The sequence below is a fragment of the Amphibalanus amphitrite genome, unplaced genomic scaffold, assembly GCF_019059575.1.
Source record: "Amphibalanus amphitrite isolate SeventyFive unplaced genomic scaffold, NRLGWU_Aamphi_draft 001540F_arrow, whole genome shotgun sequence".
NCBI lineage: Eukaryota > Metazoa > Arthropoda > Thecostraca > Balanomorpha > Balanidae > Amphibalanus > Amphibalanus amphitrite.
Genome location: NW_024883033.1, coordinates 19,832 through 32,420, shown reverse-complemented (window position 1 = coordinate 32,420; position 12,589 = coordinate 19,832). Strand labels below are relative to the sequence as shown.

At 63.4% G+C, this 12,589-nt stretch overlaps 1 protein-coding gene across 11 annotated transcripts in view; it reads right to left on the bottom strand.

The window, feature by feature from the left end:
• LOC122373712 (latrophilin Cirl-like) overlaps nt 1-12,091 on the bottom strand; it is a 52,558-nt gene extending 40,467 nt beyond the window's left edge. For 9 of the 11 annotated variants that reach the window (XM_043352039.1, XM_043352043.1, XM_043352035.1 and 6 more), the window contains exon 1: nt 11,845-12,091. The gene's annotated coding sequence lies outside the window, so the exon portion shown is untranslated. The remainder of the gene's footprint in view (nt 1-11,844) is intronic. The other 2 variants (XM_043352041.1, XM_043352045.1) reach the window with 1 other exon arrangement.
• Between the last annotated feature and the right edge of the window lie 498 nt (nt 12,092-12,589).

The following is a 12,589-nucleotide window of genomic DNA, read 5'->3' as shown; positions in this document are numbered from 1 at the left end:
TGGGCGGCGCCGAGGGCCGCCGGCGGGGGTCCGGTCAGCGCGCGGCGCGAGGAGAGAGAGAGAGAGAGCCGTGACGAAGCCGCGGCCGTGGGGCGCCGGCCCGGCACGCAGCAGCAGCCCCTGTTGGAGCTGGGGCGGCGCTCGGCGTCACGCGTAAGAGACGGACCTCCCCAGGAGCGAGGGCGGCTGCACGGAGAGAGCCGAGAGAGAGAGAGAGCAGTGGGAGACAAAGAGGGAGAGAGGCTCACGTGTCCCTGTCCAACGCCGCCAGATGATGCTACTTGGAACCGGCAGGGATGCGGGTCTTCCCAAAAACAATGATCGCTTTGTTCATTGAGCGGAGTGGCATGCTGGAAGGTCATTGGTTAGATATTGGGTCAGGGTAATACGTGGGGTTGGAACTGAGGTCACACAGGAAGCTGTCTTTTCTTCAGATATTTGCGAACGATTCGGATCAGTGGTTAGCTGAAATGAATTAGGAGACAGGGAGTCTGGACTGAGTCATTTGGCCTCCAATGAATGTGTGTAATATTTACACGACAGATGTGCACTATTTACGTCTGTTCCGGTGGCGACTCCCACGCCGCCGCTGTATAATTCAGGCGGCGCGGGCGGCACCCTCCACCGACCCGCGGACCGACGGGGGGCGGCAGGCCGACGGGCCCGTCACCTCGTCGATCACGACGCAGACTCGGCGCTATGGGTCGACGGGCAGCGGCGCGGCAACGGGGCGCAGGCGGGCCCGTCGGAACGTTTAATTGGACCCCAGATGGATGGCGGCTCGTCGGCCGGCACCGGCAGGCGTCGCTTTCAAAACACAGCGAGCGTGCCGGTGCCAGGCGACCGTGGTTGCACACACTCTGCCGGCCGGCGTAATTAAAACACCTTTCTCCTAACGACTCAAAAAACGTAATTACAAGCCTTGAGCTTAATTGAGCAGATGATTTTATTGCAGACGGTGGACTTTCCCGGGCCGGAGATGGTCTCTGAGGGCCCGTTTTCTGAGCCGTCGGCAGTGACATGGGAGCTCGGCGGGGTGCCATGCCGGCCGGGCTGTTTATCCAGTTCACCTCACCAGAAGCGAGCGGGCTGTTTACCGCCCCGGGGAGGTCTGCGCCGACCACCGTGCTCTCACACACACACAGTCAAACAGAGCGGCACAAGGAGCCTCAGTCGGAGTCGGAGTGGCGGGCAGAGTCAGAGTCGGGAGAGAGCGGCCATGAGAGGGACGGGCTGGCCGGTTACCGGCCGAGGACAGGCGCGGACGGGTTGGAGGGGTATCATGTCTCGCCTGCTCGTCGAGACGACCAGGTGATGGGGTAACATGTCCGAGCGGCCGGACAAATGGGCCCGTATCGGCGCATCGCTCTCCCACCTGTCGGTTTTTATCGAGCTGGGCCCGGTTTCATGGTCGCCCCGGCCGGCCGGATACCCCGTCGATACCATCTGTCCAGAGAAACCGAGAATAGCCGCTAATAGTCGGGACACGACCGGGCCAGCCGGCTGCGGCTGACGGCCGAGAGTCGAACCGAGTCGAGCAGAGTCGACCGGGTCGCGCTGAGAGGCTGGACCGCCCGGCGGAGCACCCTGTTCCGGAAAGCTAGCGGTGTCTGCAGCGGCCGATCGGCCCAGCGCACCGCACGAAGCAATCACAACTCGACAAACGGCCGGCCGGTGCCTCGCCGTGACCACTTACATCGTGAAAATGATTTCATTGTGATGCAGAGTGGCCGGGCAGCGGCCGGCGCCGGCGGCTCCATCGGATGGGCGCCGCAATAGCCGCTCTGCGCCGCGTCGGTCACACGCCCGGCGCTGACAGCGCGGCGCGGCGCAGACAAACGCGCCGCACCTAATCAGCCGACAAACTCGATCTGCAGATTGCTGATTCGCGGACGGCCAGCGATCGACGCCCCAAAGTTCAGTAATCATTTCGGAGAACGGCTGGCTCTCTGACCCGGCCGGCCGAGCGGCCGATCCGGGTCGGGTCGGGGGCCGTGCGTCGAGCGCGCAGTCTATGCTGAATGTGATTGATGCACCCACCCGCCACACCGTGACGGCCGCCGCCGAGCGATCGGTAAATTTCCATGTCACAACTGGAAACGAGCCCATTTGTCTGTGGCGACGCGTCGTTTGTTTACCGGAACGAAAGTTTGAGGATGTCATCCTGCAGCACGGCGTCAGCCAGAGGTAAATACGACCGTCAACAGCCGAGTCTGCAGGGTGCTGAGCTGCAGGGTGCTGAGCTGCAGGGTGGCTGAGCTGCTCCTCTGCTGCAGCCACCGGCCGTCAGCGCTCAGTCTGCAGCCGTCAGCCGGCGCCGCCCAGCCTCTTCAGAAACTGGGCCGGTCCGGTCATGGCGCGGCGTGTCACTGAGACTCCGGCCGCCAGTCGTCACGCCGGGGAGGCCGGAGGAGGCGCTGAGGTAGCACATCAGCGGCACCCCCGGAGCCCCGGCCGGCGCCGTCCGTCACCCCTCGGCGCCCATAGAACGCCACCAGCGTCCGGCGGCATTCCGATTCAAGGCGCCGCCGCAAAAAGGCGCCGCTCGCACAAAAACCACGCTATCCGGCCGGCGAGCAGGGACAAAAGGCCGTCCCGTGTCGTGATGGAGGCCAGTTAGCGGCACTAGCTGCGACTCAAACCCGCCAGTGACACGGCCCGGGTAGCCTCTGCACAGGTGCGCGGCGCTCGGAGGCTATCCGTCATTGGCGCCCGCGGCGGCGATCGGGAGGAGCGCGCCTGTGCTTCAGTCCGACTGGCCCGGCCATCTCGCCATCTGGAGCTGTCCGGCGCGACTAATTACGGGTCGATCTAGCCGCGATACGAGTCCGAGTCATTAGACGCGTCCCTGCTCCGAGCAAACTCTCAGCGCGTGCCTCCGCCCCCGACCGTGTCGGCCGGGCGGGGCGCGTCTGGAGCCTGTCGGAAGTCAGCCATTGACGCTGTTGACGGCCCCGCTGGGCGCCCGATCGGCCGCCGCTGTCTGTCAGCCGAGATTTGGTGACGTCAGAGCGGCGCTGTGTTATGGGCCGGGTACTGCCGCTCGGCGTTGTTTTTATGTGCAGTGTTTGAGTCGGTTACCATGGCGTCGTCAGCAGACACTGACGAATGGCGAACACAATGAAGTGAGGCGTGCCGCCTCGCCTCTCAAACGCTCAGAATTCGAACAAGAGTCTCGCGTGAAGAGAAAAGGAGTTTCAAGTCCAAAAGGGCTGCAGCAGCCTCGCTCTGGGTCGGGCACTGCCCACCGTATGCCATGGTCCTCAAGCCGAGGCCAGAGGAGACCGACCCAGTGAGAACAGACCGGCTGGCCCGACACCGGATAGCCGCTCCTCGGCCGTCCAGCGACGGGACGAGCCGGCCCGTTTTTACAGCCCTCTCGCCGAGAGGATCACGTGACGGGTGGTAAAAACGCCACGGAGCCAGCCATGCCGGTCACGTGGTGTGGCGGGGTCCGGCCAGGGTGGCGGCGGGTGACGGTCAGGCCCCCGGCGTCACGCTTCTCCGACCATCAGTCAGCTGTCGGTCGGTGATCGGTCTGCTGACTGTGACAGTGACGGTGACTGTCGGATGACAGACCGATGACTGTGTAATGACGGACCGATACCGACTGCACGGCTGACCAGAACTGCTGCCGGCCGGCGGACAAAGTGGCGCCGGGCTGACCGGGGGAGGGGAGAGGGTGAGAGGGGAGAGAGGGACAACTGCAGGGGTGAAAGGGGCGTGTCGCCGGCCGCCAGATGACGCAGCCGCCGCCGCCGCGCCGCTAATGCCTCGCCGTAATCACCGGCCTGGTAATGGAGCGGCGAACCGGGCCCATACCGGCCTTCCGCCGCCGCCAGATATCAAAACAATCCACCCCGCCCGGTGTCCGCCGGCGGCCGGTTCGCGGCCGGGCGGCTCACAGACCTGTACTCGGTTCTCACGGTTGGACCAGCCCGACCGGACCGGACCAGACCGGACCGATTAGGCGCTGATGACGTCTCGGCGCGCTCGGCGCGACTCGGAACAGACTTGATTGTTGCTGGGGACCGCCAGTGTCGACCCGCTGTGATTTCCAGCTCGGTCGTCGCCCGCGCGTGGCCAGTGCGGCCGCTTTGTTCTGCAGCAGTGCCTCTCGGAGCGGCGTGCGAATCAATACGTCACCTGGGCGGCGCGCACATACCTACACCGGAACGCTGTTAGCGTAATGTAATTACCCGCCTCGGCGGCCGGCGGCCGGCCGGCGCGCAGAGCGACTATCGGTGTTCGCCTCGCGGCGGCGATGCGCGCGCGAAAACACCGTCATTACAGTGTATCACCTTTCGTCGTCGCCGTCGTCGCTGCCGTCGGCGGCTCGGCGCTGATGGGGAGTCCACTGGGTACAAATCACGCGAGCGGTCCGAAAACAGGCCGGATCAAAGGGAGCGTGCCGCGCCGGCCGGCGACTCCGATCTGCAGTGACCATTTGCTGCGGGTGCCGGCAGCAAACAGGACGGGCAGGATCGATGGCGACGCCGCGCGGAGCCGCTGTGGGCACGGCGGAGACGGTAACCAAATGGACCGCGCAGCGCCGCATCACCGCACACGGCGAATAGAAAACAGCGCTCCGGCAGCGCGGACGGCGCCGGCCACCAGTCACGATCGGCATGCCAAACAGCGCGAGGGGGCTGACGACAGCCCCCCCCCCCCATCCCCCACCCGATGTTCGGAGGTGCGCCTCCCAAGCGAGGTGTTCGTTTTGCCTGACCGTCTCCGCCTAGGTGTTCGATATCAGCTCGGACAGAATACATTTCCATAATCCGACGGTTATTCCGGGTTCAGTTTCGGATGTCGTTTGTTCGCCGACACAGCCGTCAAACGTGCCTAAAAAATGACGTTTCAATAAGCGCTTATCGCTGGTATGGGCTTCTCCGTATTTGTTTAAGGATTGCGACTTAATTCTAGCTCATCCATAAATCAATCCCGGCGGGCTTTGGCGAATTATCTCGGGCGATATTGGCTGAGCAAATTCATAAATTTGGACCACAGATGCCCGGCTAAGCCGCAGCCCATTCGGCAGCTCGTAAAGAAGGCCGTCGCTCGAGCGGAGAATCTCACGCCCGTCCTGCCGAGAATATCGTCGCTGCCGACAACGGCGGCGGCGGGGCCGACGGGGGCTGTCCGGTCGGCCGTCGAGGGCCGCATCGCTGACGACACCAGCAGTCGCTCAACAGGCGGAAGCGGTCGCGGCGCCGCGGAGGGCCGGTCCGGTGCTGACTGGACGAGCGGAGGGGTCGGTCACGTGGCCACCGGCGTCGACATGGTTCGACGGTAATCGAGTCAAGTGGAGCGCTCCAAGTGGGGTGATGTTCTGGCGAGCTTGCCGGGTACGGCTGGGGTACGGCAGGGAGCGACAGGGAACAAAGGGTACGGTAGGGTACGACATAGCCGCCACTCGGCGGTCCACATCGCACGGCACCGCCAAGCAAACCGGAAACATGTCCTGGTCGCCGAGGAGTTCTGGGTCACACTGGGTCACGGTGGGTCACGGGTCAAAATAGACAGCAGCCCACGGAAGCACGGTCACGGGACCGTCAGCCGACGGCTCCCACGGAGAATCAGCGCACACGGAGAGACTGACGATCGACCCGGAACTACAAACTGACATCAGTACCCGGCTGGGCCGCGGTCCCACACCACCAGCCCGAGCCTGACCCGGGCCAACAAAACCTAGCTCATTGTTCGACACACTGATGCTCGCGGAACGTTCGGCTCGAACAAAAAGACCACCTCTAGACAGCACCTCCAGTCGAACTCGGCACCGCCTGTCCGAAACGTCGCCACACAGGAGGGGAGTTTTTGCGCCCTTTAGGTACTTCGTCAGCCAGCCGGCTTCGCGGAGCCCCGAGACAGATTGCATTTGTGCCGGATTTTCTAGGTGCCAGCAAACTTGCGAAAGTGCCGAAGTTTTCCGAGTGCGCGCGTGTAAGTGAGCGGAAACAGCGGGCGGTGGACGTGGCGGCTCGCTCCGCCGGCGAGCCCTCCAAACACAGGCTTCTTCAGTTGCGCGCGTGAGCGTCCAAGTTCAAACAAACAATCGTCGTCGGCTCTGGCTGTTGATACACCCGGACCGCCCGTAAATCGGCCGTGCGTTCGACGCGCTCTCCGACAAACAGTCGGCGGTCTCAGCGCGCTCTGCTCAGCGGCAGCTCGGAATTCTCGCCACCCTCCACATAAACAGTGGCGGGTGAGGTGATATCACCCGGCCCGTGTCAGACGCAGTCGGCAGAGGCGTCACCGCCAGCCGCCGGGGGTCATACCTCAGCGTTACAGTCGACACCCGAGACCGGTATTGGTGGCCGACTAACTAGCGACCGCCGATCGCCATCACGGCAATTAACACGTGACGTGAGTCGCGAGCGGCGACCTCCGTCCCGCTGGGACACAGGGCGGCACGCGGGGCACGGTGCAGCAATGTCACCCCCCTCACCCTTCGCTGTCTGGGTGACAAGAGAGCATGGCGGTTCGGGGGCGTCGGCGCCGGACGATCATCGAATTAACACGTCTCTCCGGCCGGCTGGGTGACATCAACTGCCGTGCTGCGAGGTCGGTGTCGCTGCTGCAGACGAGAACGAGCTGATTGTCGCCATCTCCTACGACCTCGGTTTGCAGCGGCCGTATAGACGGAGGCGGGATGCCGCGGAGCCGTCGGAGCCTGCGGCGGGTCCGCTCTCCAGTGTAGGTTTGATGCGGGCCGGGACCGAGCGGACCTCTCTCAGCTGTCCTGCCGCTCTTCAGTCCGGTCTAGTGCGCCGGCTGGGATTAACGAGCGCGCACGGCCGGCTTCTGTGCCACTCTCGGCCCGTGTTGAGAACGCTCCAAACGCAGGCTCGCAGTCCGAGCCGCCCCCGCGCCGCTCGGTAAGCCGATGACAGGCTCTCCTGTCGAGCTCAGCTGGCGAGCCGGCCAGTCGAAACACGCGCGATCCCGTGAGCCCCGAGATTCCACAGATCCGGTCCCGATTGAGCGACCTAGTCGACACAGAAATCCAGCGGTGAATCAGCTCTGCGGATACAACTTGTCATCAGCTGCCATTTCCGCCTGCATAGTGTCCAGTCACGGTCGGCTTTTGGGCTTGCTGGTAGGACGCTCGGCGTCACCTCCGCGCCGGGCGCTGAGACGTGCTCAGAGTACGGACGTGCCGGCCGGACCTTTGTCGGAGTGCTGGCCGCCGACCCGGGGTCGCGTCGCCGGTCCCGTGCGTGGGCTGATGGTGGGAACGGACCGAGCGGCGGCCGCTGAGCGCACCAGTCACGGCACCATCAGTAGCAGGAGACACGGAGCGAGTGGCCGGTCACCGGCGCGGCGGGTCACCGGGTCACGCTGTCGGTACGGGAGCTGTGATTACCGACCCTCCGTCCAGCTGACGCGGCCTATTACGGCGTCATGTTCTGCGCCGGTGCCAGGAGTTGGAGGGCAGAGGGACGGAGGAGCGGAGAGAGGGAGAACGGAGACAGCCGGGCTGGAATGCGGTCCGTCATCGGACGGCCGTTCTCTCCGGTCTCGGATCACTGTGGCAGCTGCGGTCTCCGACTGAGGAGCCTGAGAGGCTCTGACGCGCAGTGACACTGGCACCGCAGATAAAAAGCCAGCAGTCACGGCTCAACAAATTGACATGGACGCTGAGCGGCGGGCGTATGGCCGTCACCGTTTTTGTCCCCAATCGAGACACAGCCGTATCGTCGTCAAATCTCATCTGGGACAACGCGCCGAGTCAGGAGGCACGCACCGCCTGCCGCCGCGCCGGGCCGCCGGAGAGACGCTGCGTCAGCCGACACTTTTATGCTCAGCTTTAATTGGCGGCTGGTATGGAAGCTGATAATTAAAGCTGGCGATGGTCGCCCGATAGAGCGCCGGCGGCCGGCGGACGAGGCATGCGGGGACCGGGAGAGCGCCTGCCCTCCCTCATCTACCGTCGCGACTCACTGACACCGGCAGATATCATCGGGTGTCATATTTTCTGGGCTGTCTCCGGCCGGCCGCGGGCGACACGGGCGGCTGGACACCGGATAGGGTCCCCTCCCCGTCCCCTCGCCTGGAGGGACGGCACGGGAGGCGGTCCCCACCGCTGAGACGCGGCACGATGAGAGGAGTCGGAGTTTTATGGCGGCTCCCCATAAATCAACTCACGGTGGAGTCTAATGAAATGAGCGATAACACTGCGGTGAGTGGGGTGCGGAGGCCATGCGGCCATTCCACTCCGAGCGGCTGGTGATCGTACCCTGCCGCCGCTCCACCAGCCCCGTGTTTTGACCATCAAATCTTCACCGGTGCGCCATCAATGGACCGCTCATTAGCAGGCAGCTGGGTCGTGCCGTGTCGGCGCCGAGCGCAGTGACACTGTCAGCCCACAGAGACCGATAATCGGTCAGTTGCGGCGCCGTGTTTGACTGCGCCACCATTGCCGCCGAGCCGATGGTGATTGTCCACCAGGCTGATTGCCAGATTAAGCCTTCACGTGGCGATAACGGCGCCGCTTCAATGGCGTCCCATCGCGGCCATTCAGAGGTCGAGAGGTAGCCGCCTGCCGGAGTCATTACCGGGAGGCCATTCACGCAGGCGACCCTCCACCTCAGTCCGTCCCATTGTCAGCGGCCATTAGCGGGTCGTTCAGGTGACCTCCCCTCCGCTCGGACCAGTCCATCACCAGTGCACTGCCGGCACTCACTACCGGACGATCCTACCTCACACGCAAGGGGAGGCTGCATCGGATGGAGTCGTGAGTACAAATTGGTCTGCGGCGCTGAGGGCGCACGGGGCGGAGATATATTATTATCGCCACTGCATAAATCCGCCGTCCGTTTGCAGTCCAGCGGCCAAATTACACCGTTCGCTAGCTATTATCGCGTCGGACGCATGTGTACGGCCGACCGGCGGCCGCTCGTAAACAATGCCCTCCGACTGCAGGCGCAGGTCGAGAGCTGCCCGGACCACTGGTCGTGTCTGCCGGTCGCTATCTCAGCGATCGGAGACCGCTCTCGCCGAGAAGCTGCTCTGATGACCCCGACCTCACCTCGCGACCGCCCGCAGCGACTCGAGCTGAAGCCCTTCCTCCGGCGGAGTCGCTCGCGGACCACTATCGGGTCCGTTTCCCGACATGCGGCGCTGCACAGGAAGTTGCAGGTGTCGCTTCCCGCCCATGACGTGACCCACTGACGCAGGCGCTCAACCGAACGACCCTGGCCGACAGGAAGCCAGTGGTCTGGTAGGCAGCAGTCTCCACGTCCCGTTGTTCAAAAACTGCGGTAAGATAGCCGCGCTGCTGTTGCTGGTGCAGGCAGACTGCGGGGGTGGTCGCCAACTGTCGTCAGACGACCGGATGGTGCTTCCTCCCGGCTGTATCTCCAGATCCGGTGAGGCATGAAGACCGTATCGCCCGTCCAGAGCCGAACGGCCCCCGGTTTGTCCCAAACCGCCGGGTGGCCTCCGCTACCCTGCGTGTTTCTGCATGAGAGGAGAGTTCAAACAAACCGGCGGGCCGTCCCCTCAGAGCCTCCCTGCGCACTCAGCCGGTGCTAACGGCGGGATTAGCCGCTATTTTGCGAACAGAAACAACCTGGACGCACCGGCGGTGCCTTCAAAGCGGTCATGGACAGTTAATTAAAGATTTGGCGTCTGGAATTAGCCGCTGCGCGCGCCCCCTGCAGCGGGGCCGTCCGGTCCCTCCGGAGCGGCGCGGCGGGGCGATCCTCCGCCGGAGGGAGCGCTCGGGCCGTCCCGGACAGCCCGGTGCGACCGCCCGACTGGAATTAAACCGACCAAATACACCACATTTGCCCGGACCGCTGCCAAACAGCTGTCCTCGGCGGCGGACGCACTGCGCCGGGATGAAAATATCAGCCGTCTATAAAGGGTGGGCCGCTAATCGCCGTGTCCGGCCGGGCCGGCAGATGGCCGCGACACAGAGGCCGACAAATGCGCCGATCCAAACCCATTCTTCATAGCCGAGGTAATGGACCGTAATGAGAGAGGGCAGGGTGGCACTCAGGCGCATGACATAAACAGCGGCTGGCGGCGCCGGTCGTGCACGCTCGTGTGCACGGACCGGCGTGCACGGACCGTGCCCGTGCAGCGCACGGAGGGGACACGGCGCGACACTGTTTGCGACCGAACGGTACACGGACCGCCGTCGGATTAAACCATTCGGTCGCCGCACCGGCCGCCATTTGAAAGTCAAAGAACATCGGGCATGAATATTTGAATCGGGAGCAGTTCAAAGTGGTCTCCGATTATGGAGATGCGGCGGTGGCGGTGGCGGCGCGCGCGCACCCGGCTATTACCGGCTGCGGCAGGCTGTCATTGCTTCCGCGCGCCGCGGCCGCCCCGACCGGCCGCCGGCCACCTCGGCCGTTACACGGCACTACCTGACCCCACCCAGCCTGACCGACCCTGTGTCTCCCCGAGCTACGAGCCCAGTCAGCCAGAGCAGATGGCTGAAAAAGGTCACCATCGTAACTCCGACTCCACCGGTGGCCCGGTATTTGGAGGGATTTAAACGGGCTCCGGCTGACCAGCCTGAGACACAGCCGACCTGGTATTTCTGGCCGAATTAAATGTCCGCCGCGACTGGCCGCCGGGCGCGGCAGCACGTCCCAGGTTGATACATGCTGAATGTGACCCGATTGTCTCCGGGAGACGATTCTCCGGGAGACGCGGAGACCATCTCCGGAGAAGCGGAGACGGACACGGCCGGCGGACGCATCCAGCGCGCGATCGTGCCGGATGGCGGAATCCGCAGATTACTGGCGAGTCCGACTGGCAGCTCCCGACGGCCCTGCCCGGACCGGACCGCGGCCACTCGCAGGAAAACGTGCGCCTCCAACACGCCACCGACCGCCTCGCCGGTCGACTGACGTATTTGGGCGCACTGGTGCGGACAAAGAGCCGGTGCCGACACGCGAGCCGACTTACAACGCGAGGCAGGCGCGGCAAATCGGACCGTGATGCAGGCGGCTAGGAACGCCTGTCCGCTCACTGACAGCGGACAAGACAGTGGCAAATTGTGAACCGAACAGTAGGCGAAATAACAGTTTTCAGCTCCATGTGCCGACAGGTCAGAACCTGCCCCGGTGGCAGCCCGGCACGCCGGCCGAACCGAGCGTGGGAAAAGTCTGATCACGGCCAGCGACAGCCTTGAACGGACGCCGACCAATCCTTTCGCTCTCCGAGGCTCCGTATCAGGGTTAAATCAGGCGCCAGTGATCCTCAAGTGAGGCTGAATTTCGGTAGCGGATTTTTAATCTGCGGACGCGTCGCCGCTGTTATTTTGTGCGGCTGCTGTGAGAGGCGGCCGTCAAGAGGTGGCATTCAGTGAGCTCCTCTCGCAGCGCGCAGGAAGATGACTGTTTACTCTGCGTCCGCCGGCCTCAATCGAGCCCGAGAGATGAACGAAAATGGGCCGCGCTACCGCCGTAGCGCCGAGCCGGGCCCGCCGAGGGCCATATGGGCGCATTGTGGCCGGCCATTGATATGGAGATGGCCCGCGGCAGGGGTGAAGACGGCCACGCCGCCGCCGATGCGGGCGCCTTTCAGAGGTGGTAAAAACTGGGCGTCGATGGATCGGCGTCGATCGGGCCGCTAATTTGACGGCGCCGAGGTGGCCATGACACAGGGTGTGAGAGAGGCCACCTCCTCAGCAACGCCAGCGGAGCGTGATACCCGATCGGCCGCCATCCGCGAAGGCAAAATATTTTCCACGGGCTCTAATTTCAGTTAGAGATCGAATTCGCCGTGACTCAATGAAATATAATGCGAGTTTGTGATGTGCGTATATGCAAGTGTGTGACAAAATCCCACCACCGCCTTCACGGCGGGTGAACTCACCTGAGATCTGTTTCCCCGAGTCGGCGTCCTCTCACATGTCACAATGCAGCGCGCCGGTCAAAACTCTCCGTCCGTCCACTGACTGAACGAGCGCCGCGGGTGGAACGAGCGGCCCTGAGGCGGCTACCGTCCCCCGGTCCACAGAAAGACTGATCACTGACTCGGCGCGTCGGCAGGCCACGGGCACGGATCGTCCGACGTGCGTCCACCCCTCCACTCTCCTCGGCGGCGACTGGCCCTTGCGACTGGCGGCCGGCCGCCGCCGGCTCCGGACGCTGGCCGAGGTTTGTTCTGGAGGCCGCTAGGCGGCGCGCAGGTCGGCAGGCTGCCGTCCGCCGCACGCTGGGGAGCGCCCTCCCCGCTCGGGGGGGGGGGGGAGGGTCACAAAGGTGCCGCCGACGACAGCCCGCCGCGAAAATCACAGCCCGGAAGTGGGGGAAAATGGCGATGGGCTGAAAAGTGTGGTGATTTCTCAGCCGTTCCTGTGCTTTGCAATTTTCTGTGAATGAACCGCGCTGTTGAGTGTGAGATGGAACGGACAATAATTGAACATGTTAAGACATTTGAAGCCCTGTAGAATATTGCTCTTATAATAAAGTATTTATTTTGCATAGCGATGTGACTTTTAAAAATGGAAATTGAAATATTTGAAACGTTTAACATAAAATATCACAGCCAATTAGTAAAAAATGTCGATCGAATTAAAATAGTGAGGACCCCTTTGCCTCCGAAGTAAAAACTCTTG